Source organism: Amblyomma maculatum, unplaced genomic scaffold (genome assembly GCF_055883805.1).
Source record: "Amblyomma maculatum isolate TAMU_Amacu unplaced genomic scaffold, ASM5588380v1 scaffold_63, whole genome shotgun sequence".
NCBI lineage: Eukaryota > Metazoa > Arthropoda > Arachnida > Ixodida > Ixodidae > Amblyomma > Amblyomma maculatum.
The window spans coordinates 242981-255491 of record NW_028146788.1 but is presented as its reverse complement, the minus strand read 5'-3'; the positions used below and the strand labels follow the sequence as shown (position 1 = coordinate 255491).

Here is a 12511-nt window from a genome sequence, read left to right as displayed (position 1 = left end):
GAGTGAGGCAAGGCTGCATACTGTCGCCCTGCCTATTTAACCTATATGCAGAGTGCATCATGAGGAAGGCCGGTCTGGACGAGTCTTCAGTTAGAGTGAAGATTGCTGGAAAACGTATCAACAACCTTAGATATGCGGATGATACCACTTTAATGGCAGAAAGTGAAGTGGAACTCAAGAGACTTCTGATGCGCGTACGAAATGAGAGCGAGAAGTTTGGGCTTAAACTGAACATTAAAAAGACAAAGATCATGGCGTCTTGCCCAATCAAGTCCTGGAGCATCAATGGAAAAGAAGTGGAAGCTGTGACAAATTTTCTCTTCTTGGGCTCCAAGATTACCTCGGAAGGACACTGCAGCCATGAAATTAGAAGACGCCTGCTTCTGTGAAAGAGAGCAATGGCTGGCCTTGACCGCCTAGTAAAGAGCAGAGACATTAGTCTGCCAACCAAGATCCGTATTACTTGTGCTATGGTCTTTCCAGTTGTGATGTATGGATGTGAGAGTTGGTCTGTGAAAAAGGCGGACCACCGAAGAATTGACGCGTTTGAATTGTGGTGCTGGTGAAGACTCTTCAGAGTTCCTTGGACTGCCAGAAGATCAAATCAATCGACATATTCGACCACAAACCCTGACTGCTCATTGGAGGGTCAAATTCTAAAGTTAAAGCTCACCTACTTTGGTCATCTGATGAGAAGAGAGGAGTCGCTTGAGAAAGATTTGATGTTGAGAAAGGTTGAGGGTCGTCGGAGAAGGGGTAGGCAGCGAACGCGATGGTTAGATGGCATCCTCGAGGCACTGCAGATGAGGTTATGTGATGTTAGGAAGATAGTGAGAGACCGGAAAGCGTGGCGTGACATGGTCCATAGGGTCACGAAAAGTCGGACACGACTGAACAACTGAACTGAACTGATGGGCCTTTCCAAAGTTGTATTTTTTTCTTCTTCTTCTTTTATAAAATATTTTTCTTTGCAGGTGTACTCATCTTTTTCGAGATGAGTTTGCGAAAAAGCCTGTATGTTAGAGAATCTGACATGAAAGTTTTGGAGAAAGTGAACTTTGGGGGGCACACCATGCAGGGGGACCGGTAAAAAGATGCTGACCATGTGTTGGTGTTTCTGACTGGGCATTTTCTTGGTGAATGGTTCCAAACAGTTGAAACACTTTTTGCATCTAGCGCTGCTCCTGGGTCTGACATTGCAAAACTACTTCTTGAGTGCAGTGTGCACCTCTCAGATTCTGGTGCTGTTGTTGATGTAGTGACATGCGACTATTCCATAAGCAATCGGTCCGGCTTGAGGTCCTTAGGTAATTATCAGGCATTGCATTAATTTCATCTCTGTGAAAGCTTGTTAAATTTACTGTAAAACCAGATTCCCTCATGAAACTTGTGTGCTTCTTATAGGCATAACTGGTGCAATGGAAGAACCATCAACATCATTCAAATGCTCTTGTGACCCATCATTGATCCACTGCATATAATGAAGTGCATCATAAATAATTGGCAGAAAGTTGGAAAGTTTCTGGTAAGGGAAAACATTGTTTATGTTTTCGCGATATGCACAGATTATGCTTTCACCAGGAATTCCTTTCCCATTTCATAGCTGTCACAAGGACAAGAGGTATTCCACTGTTATTTTCTGAAAGGCATTTGGGTGTATGTGTGCTTTTGTTAGATTTGGTACAGCCTGGAGTCTAGCCTGTTGCTCCTCGTAGTCCAAGAGTGCCTCATAATGAGTGTCAAACTTGCAGTTCAGGTGAAAATTCTTTATGCACATTTTATGAATAATATGTAGTGTTACTGTTAGTTTCTGAACATTGCTAGTCTTGTAACCTGAGCAATTATTTTCTTTTCAGCTGTTCAGTGCATCCACTGCCATAGCTATGGAATTTTCCAGTAAGCATGACATCTTCAAGAAGCTACATGATTCTACAGCGACATCAGACTTCACCAGGAGAATAGACACCCTTTTTGACCATTTGAATTCTCGAAGGCCTGAGCACATCCAGTACAATGAAGTTGAACACATTGTTATAGAAAATATGCCAGTCTTTTGTGTAAAATGCTTTCTCCTCTCTTGTTTTTGAGCCTAAAAATGTTTTTTTTTCCAGATTTTGAAAGATAATGTTGCATGACTGGATAACTGCTGCAAATACATAGAAAAGCATCCAAAACAGAAGCAGGTGTGTTTCCTTAGCAAGCCCACATGTGAGGCTCTCTGAATAACTCTTCTCAGCACTATTTCACTCATTGAGAGCCTCTTGTCGTCTGGTTTTCGCTATATACTTGTAGAAAAGATTGGACAGGACCCTTTGGAGGTAAATAAGATTCTTACCATACTTTTATTTTTACAATACCAGTAATAAAAATTTTATCTTGCAGAGACGCTTCGGTATAGTGCGGCACATTGCTGGGGATGGAGGGCAGCCAACAGTCCAGCAGTTTTTGTTCATCTATTGAGTGCTTTCAGTGAACAACTTAATCCAACCACCAAAGTGAGTGTCAGTCAGTGGAGGTAGGCTGCAACTGCTTCTCAAGCTTCAAGGCCTGTTCAACAAAGAGAGCTCTGCTGCTAACCATGTGAGCAGTGCTATATTTAAAAAAAGTGTGCATTTGTATTTAAACCTGTAGTTTTGGGCTCTCAAAACAATGTTCAGCACAATGTAGAAACCAGCTGGATAATAGTGCTCTTAAAAAAACGTAATCAAAATTTTCATTTTGTCAAGTTTGTTGCTCTTGTAGTGGGGCTTTTCTGTTCTCTGCTATGCTATTAGGTTTTCAGTGCCTTCAGAGTGTGCCATGCAGTCCACTAGCTGACTATAGATTGGGGATGTAGATAGGTGAATTACTGATGAAAGTGTAACTGAAGTGAAAGTGTTGTCAGATGCAAATGCAATCTACAAAAGCTAGTAACCTTGCTAATCATTTTAGTAAAATTACCACCTTTTTGAGAAACGGTACTAATAATTCTTTGCTTTTCTATAATCAGCACTGCATCTCGAAAAAAAATCCAATTTAAATTTCAGGCTGACTCCTTGGCCAGTCTTCTGGACGACGTCCTTTTTGAGCCTGGTGACTACACCTGATGTCCAGGTTGCCCATCATCAGAACTCCCCAAAAGAGGGTATACTAGACTACCTCGCAGGTCTTGTTGGTAAAAAATTCTCAACACTGAGCTGCTCCAGTTGTGTGGAAACACTGAAAAGTGTCAACCGAACCCTTCTGGCCTGATACTTGCAAGATTTTAAGGATATCTTTAAGTTCCCTGAAACCAGCTAATGTCTCTGCTCAAAATTGTGAATGACCACATCGAATCACTTACAGTGGACAGAATTGCTTGCACTAGCATCTACATGAACATTGTTGAGAAGGTTCTGCTTGACAGCCGTACTGCTTTGGCTGCTGTTGGGTGTAACTCTCCCTTTGTAAGCACAACAGCAGAAGTGGTTCATTTCTTCCTGAGGACATGCTTGCATTTTTTCATAAGGGAAAAGAATGACCCGATGCGGGCCACTGGGAGTGCCGTATGTCCAGCAGGTGGTAGAAGAAAGCTGGTATCTTAATCTGAACAGTGAAAGGAGCTACATCACAATCACACACTAAATTGCATTCATTGCAGAATGAGGCCTTTCTCATTTATTTTCGTTAACTTTACCCTGCGCCTGCTGGGAACCACACTATGCTAGTCTGTTGTACATTAAGCCCGTCTCTTCACCTGAATCTCTGCCGCACTCTGCTAATTTTTCTTAGCATCTACTCTGCTGTAAAAAATGGGTAGTCTGTTATTAATACATGCTCAGTTGCTCCTCTTGAAATAAGCTTGGCTCCTCTGTTTATGGCTACAATGTGTGTGATTTTGGTTTTTGGCTATGCATCAAAAGGTAAGACCTTTTCTTTTTTGACAAACACACAAAAGTTTGTAGAACTCTGCGCATGCCTTGTTGGTGATGTAACTGTTGTGTCTATTTTTCTGATCACAGTTCAATATATACCTTTTCCTTCTTTGTAGGATGCACAACACTTCGTCAAACTTTGCACACATGACTTGTTTTTAAAGCAGCCTGTTGTATCTGTTTAACATTCATCACACTCGATGTATATGACGCATGCACCTGTTTACATAAGCTCTTCGTACTTTGTCCACTCCCGCTTTAGCTGCTAAAAGAAGGCCGCCCTGGCAGTGTAGTAAATTAAAACATTATTAAGGTACGTTTGTTCTTTATTTAATGCAACACCTTATTTTGTTTCTTGTAATTTCCACTGATAATTTAAACTTCTAATTGAAATGTACTTAATCTGCTAATTGAAATGTTAGTGCCAGTACCAATTGTCATCTTCCTTTTTGGAAATGAGTTGAAATGGAGACTACCTGCTAAACATTCTGTAGCACATTCTTGTTTGGCTATTTTATTCTTATGGTCAGGGATTCCTGTCACTATATATATGGGCCCCAATAAAGGAATTACTGCTCACATTAATCGTTTTTTTATATGCCAGTGCATTGAACATTACTCTGATTCTTCATTTTAAAAAGTATAATTTTGTCTTGTATATTTGCATAGTCAACGAAGACATGCTGCTTTTTTTTGCTCTCATACACAGAGTTGCCTGCTGACTTTCAAGGTTGCTTTCTTTTCCTTTGTATTTACAAGCTCTACTACAAGACAGTCTATTGTTTCCCTGCATTGAAATGTCCTGTTGCAAGAGGTTCATTTCACTGATTTCTAGCTACAAATGTGTTCTCATCTTTATGAAACTTGCGTCTTGAATATTTCATCGTATAAGTACTTAGCAAAAATTTCTTTCCACTATATGTACAATATGTGTTGGTGTTAAAAAAATGCTTTCTGAGAAGCATTTTGTGGGTTGCGTGTTTCAAAAATGTGTACACAATAATGCCTGGTATCAGCTGTGTAATGATATTTTCCTGTCTTTACATATTAAACAAGACTATCTGTGAATACCTATTTTGTATTTTTATTTTTTAATCGTTTATATGTAGTTTTGTCAACCCTGCTATGTATAGGTCGATTTTTTAAAGATTGATTGTCGCTGTGCAAAATATGTAGAGAATGTTTGCAGTTTTCGATAGCTTTTTGATGGTGCAACAATTTAAAATAAATTAAATTTGTGAGCGGCATTATGAAGAGCACTCGGAATAAGGTGGGTGAGCAGTAAATTGTAACCTAGGAGTTTGCCAATTAAATTGGCCAGTGCGCATATTGTTGTAATCATTTAGAATTTTAGAATGGTAGAAGTACCAACAATTCGTCTAAGGCATGCAAGAAAAAGGAACTTTAGACACATCAAATGATGAGTCGCAGACCCCATGAGCTATGTGGCAGTTAATAACACAGCTGCTTACGACAAAAATGCACTGTTACCACAGCTTACATAGAGCCTACTTTACAGAAGGTGGGATGCCCCGCCGGGGTGGCGCAGTGCTTACGGCGCTCGGCTACTGTTCCTATGGGCGCGGGATTTAATCCTAGCTTCGGCGGCCGTTTTCGATGGAGGCGAAAAGCAACGCGCCCATGGCTGTGTGATGTTGGTGAACGTTAAAGAACCCCAGGTGGTCGAAATTTCCGGAGTCCTCCACTACGGCGTCTCGCAGAGCCTGAGTCGCTTTGGTACTAAACCCCACATACCAAACTAAATTATAAAATTAGAAACAACAATTATAAACTTCCAATTAAGACTAGTTAAATATAATGATATGGGTTATAAAATATTTGAGTAACAATTATGCAACTAGTGACAACAATAAGCACTTAGATGTTTGGTCACAAAATAATTGAAAGGAAGGAGGACTGAACAAGCGTAGAGGGAGGTATCCTTAGTTCGCAGGTCGAGCCAACGTTTCGAGGAGTGGACCTGTCTTCGTGTGGAGAAGTCCACTTGTTGAAATGTTGGCTCGACCTGCGAACTGAGGCTTCCCCCCTCTACCCTTGTTCAATGCTCCCTCCTACCTTGTAAGTTATCTTCTTTCTCTCTTTCAGCCTGAATCCAAAACAATTGAAAGTGAGGCATTTAGAGAGGAATAGGAAAAAGAGAGGTTGAAAGAGAGAGTAACAGAGTGCTTATCTGCATGCAGGGATGTCGATATCGGGTGCGTCTGAAGGAGGGTAGAGCTGCAGGTAGGTCGCTGCTGAGCTGATTCAGTGTCGATAACGTTGGAAGGGTAAAACGTGTGATGTTAGCTACTCGCAGTGCCTCAGCATAACGACTGTTAACATAGTAAGTTTTGATCGAAGTCCCAAACACTAGCAGATCACATCCTTGCCTGAACACGCTCACGTCCGCACGCATCGACTAGCCCAAGCGCTCTGCCTGGCCTTGCGGTTGCGCGGCCGCCGTAAACTTTTACTCTCACGTGCACCACCAAAAAATTACTCCCATGCAGCCTTACAAGACCCATAAAGGAGTCATTTTCCTCGTCCGTGTGTCATTGGCTTTCCGGCTATGCAAGCACTGAAGGATGTTGACGAGGCCGTCCACCCATCTTCCGACGACCGGCACCAATTCGTCCCGGAAAACAGGGGAGACCGCGAAGGTCCCGAATTTAGTGATAACAGAGAGAGCTGAGCTGGCTCAGATTACATTTTACGCGACGTAAACAGCGATATTTGTTGGTATACAGCAAGTAAACAGTCGCAGCGCCGAGGGTACTCTGTCCGAGGTGCAGCCGTCGCCATCGGTGCATTCCTGGGAAAACATCGCGCACACTGGCGAAGTGCAGAATCTTGTGCTGTTATCCTTAAGTATTCGTTTCTCGAATTCATGACATAAGTGCAAAACAAGCGGCCGAAAAAAGCTTGAAGCAGAGATCAAAATCAACGCCACGGGATCCGTATCAGACGCGCGCCGCGGCTGTGGGCGGGCTGAAGAGAAAATGGCGGCGTTTATTGGTCGGCGAGGACAGCAGAACACCGCGACGACGTGCAGGCGGACGCGGGCCGACAGCTCCGATCTCGACGACGTGGTGGCATCGGTGACACTGTAACCTGACATCGGCACGCCACTGACCATCACCATAGAGCGACAAGGTCAAATAAAGTACAGGAAATGTGCTTGCTGACGATCTGTCAACCGATATCGGGTGACGAAGACATGTGCCTATGCTTTAGCGTAGCGATGACGCGCTACGTATTCAACACGGACTTGGGGGGGGGGGGGGCGTTTTCGCTTGGGTACTGCACGTTTTGCAGTCGGAGAGAGCAGCGTGTAGGCAGGAAACAAGTAAAGGGTGCTTGGGAGTGGGACTAAGTGTGCCGCTACGTTATAAAATTCATTCAAAGCTGGTTCTATGCTGTGCAGTTAGTTTCACGCCTGCCGTCTGCTCCGGTGAGGCATACGCATTTATCATTAGCGTTGTCCTCGTCTCTCGTGCAATTGCCTAATGGGTAGCACATCCTTACGTCACCTAATACGTCAATCACGAGACAATTTGAACTTTTAGGGGCAAATAAATCTAGAAATATGACAGTCGCCTGAAGCTCCGGCAGCGGAGGCATGCCCTTCAGAGCCCAACTGCGCCTCTAGCGGCCAGCGCTGACTCTATATGCGATTTTGGCCGGAGTTTCGTGAATAGAAAAGAAGTATTGAGGGACTCTGGTACTATCCTGAAAGCAATTTTCCATTTTACTAAAAGTAGACTGACGTATGTTTATTCTGATGCCTTTTGTATATGCCTGTGACAATTGTAACAGACAAAAAAGAATAAATATAGAGGTTTGAGAAAAAAAAGGTCATGATGGCGATAAGGTGGGCGTGCACGGAAAGAGAAGAGAAAAATGAAGTATTCGGCTACAACAAGGTTGCGGGTGGACCTCAAGCAAACTACTGTATATTGCTCTATAGTGTATATATTTCTTTTTTATTTTTACCTACCCTTTCCTTTCTCCCTATCGCTCATCTCTTTGATTTGCTCTATCCCTTCCTCGCCATCCCTTTATTTTTGCTGCCCCAGTTCAGGTGCTTCAGATATCAGATAGCAGATACCGAGGCTGGCAAATGTCTTTTCCTTTCTTTTGTATATAAATAAAATAACCACTACCACCACCACAACAAGGTGCGCTGCGAAGTCTGGCCAGATTGGGCAAGAGGGCGGCAATATTAAAGTCTGTGCGCAACTCATCTTTTTAAAATGCATTGCGGTTCCTTGCTTGTGACGAAATATGTGGTGTTTTCTGAAGAGTGATCTCGTTTGTGACGGTTCATGCTGTATTCTGACATGCCCCAAGTGCACCGGAGACTATCAAACTAAGTTCAGGCGCCGGTGCCGCTGGAGATCCTGAAGAAATAGTGATCAGCTGAAGAACGTGTTTATTAAATCTACCGGGGAGAAAAGCGACATGTTACTGCGTTGCCGATGCTTCTGAGAAACGGAAGCACGTTGGCACTGCACTGTATTTACATATTATAACAGGTAAAACCTCAACGATTTCGCAATTATTCAGCGTGGATGGAAAGGCGCCACGCTCATCGTACGAGCGTCTGGTCGTCGAGCTTGTTGCCGCTGTTTGATAGCTATCAGCAGATAACCTCTTTCTTTCCAGTCTGCAGTATGCTTTCGTTTCCAAGAATAATATGAAGGCATACATGGCAAGAAGAGTAATCAGAATTATTTTAAACAAATGTGATTTTTGATGAGGTTTGGCTTGTGCACGATAGTGCCGTTTAAAATCAGACGCCTTTCACTGAACTACTGCAACAATTCTTTCGGGATTGATAGTGCCGCTTGCATTGCTCAGTGTCAGTTTTAGCACGCAGGTGTCTTGCGTTTGCGTGTTATGTCGCTACGCCGACTGAGTGTGACGTGCACGTATCCATTTGCTTTCCTCGAGAGTGCAAGCGTGATAAGTGATGCCTTCGAAATGCCTGCGGTCTACGTCGCCTCATCCGCGTATGTATTCTAGTACGCTATCGAATACTATAAACTCGTTCTTTAGCGAGGCCCTTGGGAATTCTTGCTCCCCAAGGTGGTCTGTGACCCTGAAACCTGTTAGTATAAATTCCAAATTATGTCATATTCACACGCTGCTCGGCCCCCTTGCTGTCTACCTTTCAGCAAAGTACTTCCAACCCAGTTATCGGGTTAAAAAAGCTGCTGAGAAAATGGCTAAAAGTGCAGACAAGAAATTAAACCATAAAACAGTGCTTTCTGGTGGACTGCATGGTTCATCACCCTAAATTTCGTCTTTCTCCTTTGATGCTTGCACCAGCAAAATCATTCAACAACTGAAGTGAAAGTGAAATTATTATGGCACCTTTGGCTTCTCTACTCTGCACTCTACACTGTAGTTACCTGTTACAAGGCACATGCCCTGGATGCATGTGCCTTTCTCATTCGGATGCCTAAATTGGTGTGCCTAAATCATTCGGACCATAACAACCTTTATTGTGGTATACCTTTTTACTATACTGTGGAACAACATATGATTGTTATTTTTATTTGTTGTGTAGGGGTGCATTTATTCGGTAAACCCAGATGGATTCAGCCGCTCAGGAGGAACTCGCTGCGGAGCGTCAGGTGTGGCGAATCAGCAAGGCAGCGACCAACTTCGTCCTCGAGTGTGCCAGAACGCGATGCATGGCAGTGGCTATGAAGACGAAGATTACCGCACTACATTTTCCCCCCGGGTAGAAAAGGAGCCATCCTGGCGACTTATGGAGCCGAAAGAACAGACGGATCGTAGTAGGGCTTGATTCGGTTCACATGAACTGTCGCGTCCACGGCCACGCAAGTCCTCAGAGGGGGTGACAGGCTTAACTACGTAGTTGACAGATGTTTTTTGAAGGACTCGGTATGGACCGTGATACCGAACAAGAAGCTTCTTTGAAAGGCCGGAGGTTGTGGTAGGAACCCAGAGCCACACCAGGGAGTTGGGTGCATATGACGGCGCCTCGCCAGTGTCACGATGGTGTTTTTGGTGCAACTGGTTTTCCTTTGTAAGCGAACGAGCGAGCTGACGCAATTCTTCTGCGTACTGGGCGGCTTCCGAGAGTGGCGTTGATTCAGAAACATCAGGGCGGTAGGGAAAAAGCGCGTCCGTTGTGCAGGTTGGCTCGCGCCCGTATAGAAGGAAGAAGGGAGAGAATCCAGTGGTTGTCTGTATCGCAGTATTGTACGCCTAGGTTACGAAGGGAAGAACCTGGTCCAAGCTGGAATGAGCGTCGTTGACGTACATGGCCAGCATGTGACTCAGAGTACAGTTGAAGCATTCAGTCAGGCCATTCGTCTAGGGTGGTAAAAAGTAGCGGTGTGATGAATGATGCGGCATTCTTCCCGTAGGGCCTCAAGAGCGTCGGACAAGAAAACGCGTCTGCGGTCACTGAGCAGTTCCTTTGGAGTCCCGTGGCGAAGAATCAAGTTGTTGAGAAGGAACAAAGCAACGTCTCTTGCGGAGGCAGAGGGTAACGGTGATGTTTCAGTGTAGCGAGTAAGATGGTCTACTGCCACAATAATCCACCAGTTTCCAGTTGAAGTATTAGGAAGAGGGCCATAGAGATCTATGCCAACGTGGTCAAATGGGCGAGCAGGACAGAGTAACGGCTGCAACCAAACAGGGGACTTCTGAGGAGTTTTTCGGCGGGGACAAGATTCGCAAGCGCGCACGAAATATCGCACAAAGCGGTACATTTCACGCCAGTAAAATCGCAGACTTAGGCGCGCGTAGGTTTTCAATACGCCACCGTGAGCACATTGAGGGTCACCATAGTACGCAGCACAAATGTCGGCACGGTGATGACGCGGGATGACTAGAAGCCACTTTCGTCCAACAAGCAAATAATTGCGGCGATAGAGAAGACCGTCACAAATGGAGAAGTTGTGGGCTTGCCGGACGAGTGCTTTGGATGAATGACCGGGAGTAGGACTTGAGAGAAAATCCAAAAGTGCATTGATCCAGGGGTCATTCCGCTGCTCGATAGCCATGTCGATAGTGGCAAGAGTCGACAAATCGTAAGCACGGACGAGGTCAGACGAGGTATCACTCGGCAATGGCGAGCGGGAAAGAGCATCCGCGTCCGTATGCTTCAGACCTGATTGATAAATCACATGGATGTCATACTCCTGGAGGCGGAAAGCCCAGCGAGCAAGGCGACCGGATGGGTCTTTCAGAGAGGCCAGCCAGCACAAAGCGTGGTGATCGGTCATAACATAAAACGGTCGGCCATACACATAGGGACGAACTTTTCCGATGGCAAAATAATGGCCAAACATTCTCTTTCTGTGACTGAATAATTGAACTCTGTTTTCGTCAATGTTCGGATGGCGTATGCCACAACATACTCGCTGTAACCAGGCTTACGTTGTGTAAGGACGGCACTAAGCCCGATACAGCTGGCATCAGTGTGGATCTCCGTAGGCGCAGACGGATCAGTGGCGTAGAATGGGAGGCGAAACTAAAAGGCGGCGTAAAGTGTCGAAGGCATTATCGCAGGCTGAAGTCCAGGCGGAAAGGTCGGAACGGCCGGCAAGGAGCCGGGTCAGAGGAGCAATTGATTGAGGCGAAGTTCAAGACAAAGCGTCGAAAGTAGGAGCAGAGGCTGATAAAGCTCCGAAGCTGCTTCAGGGAGGTTGGCTTCGGGAACTCTGCCACTGCGCGAAGTTTGGTGGAGTCGGGAGAATGCCGTACTTAGAGACTACGTGGCCTACAATTGTAAGCTTTTGAGCGGCAAAGTCGCACTTCTTCAAATTCAACTGAAGCCCAGCGTCGGCGAAACACGTGAGGACACGCTTTAGGCGGAGAAGGTGAGAAGAAAAGTCGGTAGAGAAAACTACGGTGTCATCTAGATAACAAAGACAGGTCTGCCACTTGGGTTCACGAAGAACAGTGTCCATCAGGCGCCCGAAAGTAGCTGGGGCATTGCAAAAGCCAAAGGGCATAATGTTGAACTCGTATAAGCCGTCCGGTGTTATAAAGGCAGCTTTCGAGCGGTCATCATCAGCCATCGGTACCTGCCAGTAGCCGGAGCGCAGTTTCAAAGAGGAGAAATACTCAGCTCCCTGTAAACAGTCCAAGGCGTCGTGGATTTGCGGCAGAGAATAGACATCTTTGCGCGTGATTTTGTTTAGCCTATGGTAATCGACGCAAAACCGGATGGAACCATCTTTCTTGGTGACCAAAACAACCAGAGAAGCCCATGGACTGTTAGATGGCTGTATGACGCCCCGGCGAAGCATGCCGTCCACGTTATCAGCAATGACTTGGCGCTCAGAGGCAGACACGCGATAAGGACGCTGTCGTAAAGGTGCGGTTGTATCAGTGTCGATTGTGTGCGTATAGACAGACGTGCGACCCAGCGTGGTTGTGAGGAAGGTCGAAGGCGGAAGTGAAGTTCTGTAGAAGAGGGGCGAGTTGATCGCGTTGTGTGGGTGGATCGTCTGCGTCAATAGCTTGTTGAAGAGCATTGGGTGGTGTCGAAGCGGTCGCCATATCGCAAGAGCTGAGAACATTAACGTCTAATGAAGTAGGTGTGGGAGGAAGAGTATATGCAAGCGCAGGAT

The 12511-nt window shown here is 45.2% G+C and overlaps 2 pseudogenes; both read left to right on the top strand.

The window, feature by feature from the left end:
• The window catches only part of LOC146170712 (uncharacterized), a 32831-nt pseudogene extending 31098 nt beyond the window's left edge, over positions 1–1733 (top strand).
• On the top strand, positions 1733–2499 carry LOC146170711 (uncharacterized; annotated as a pseudogene).
• The last annotated feature ends 10012 nt before the right edge of the window (positions 2500–12511 follow it).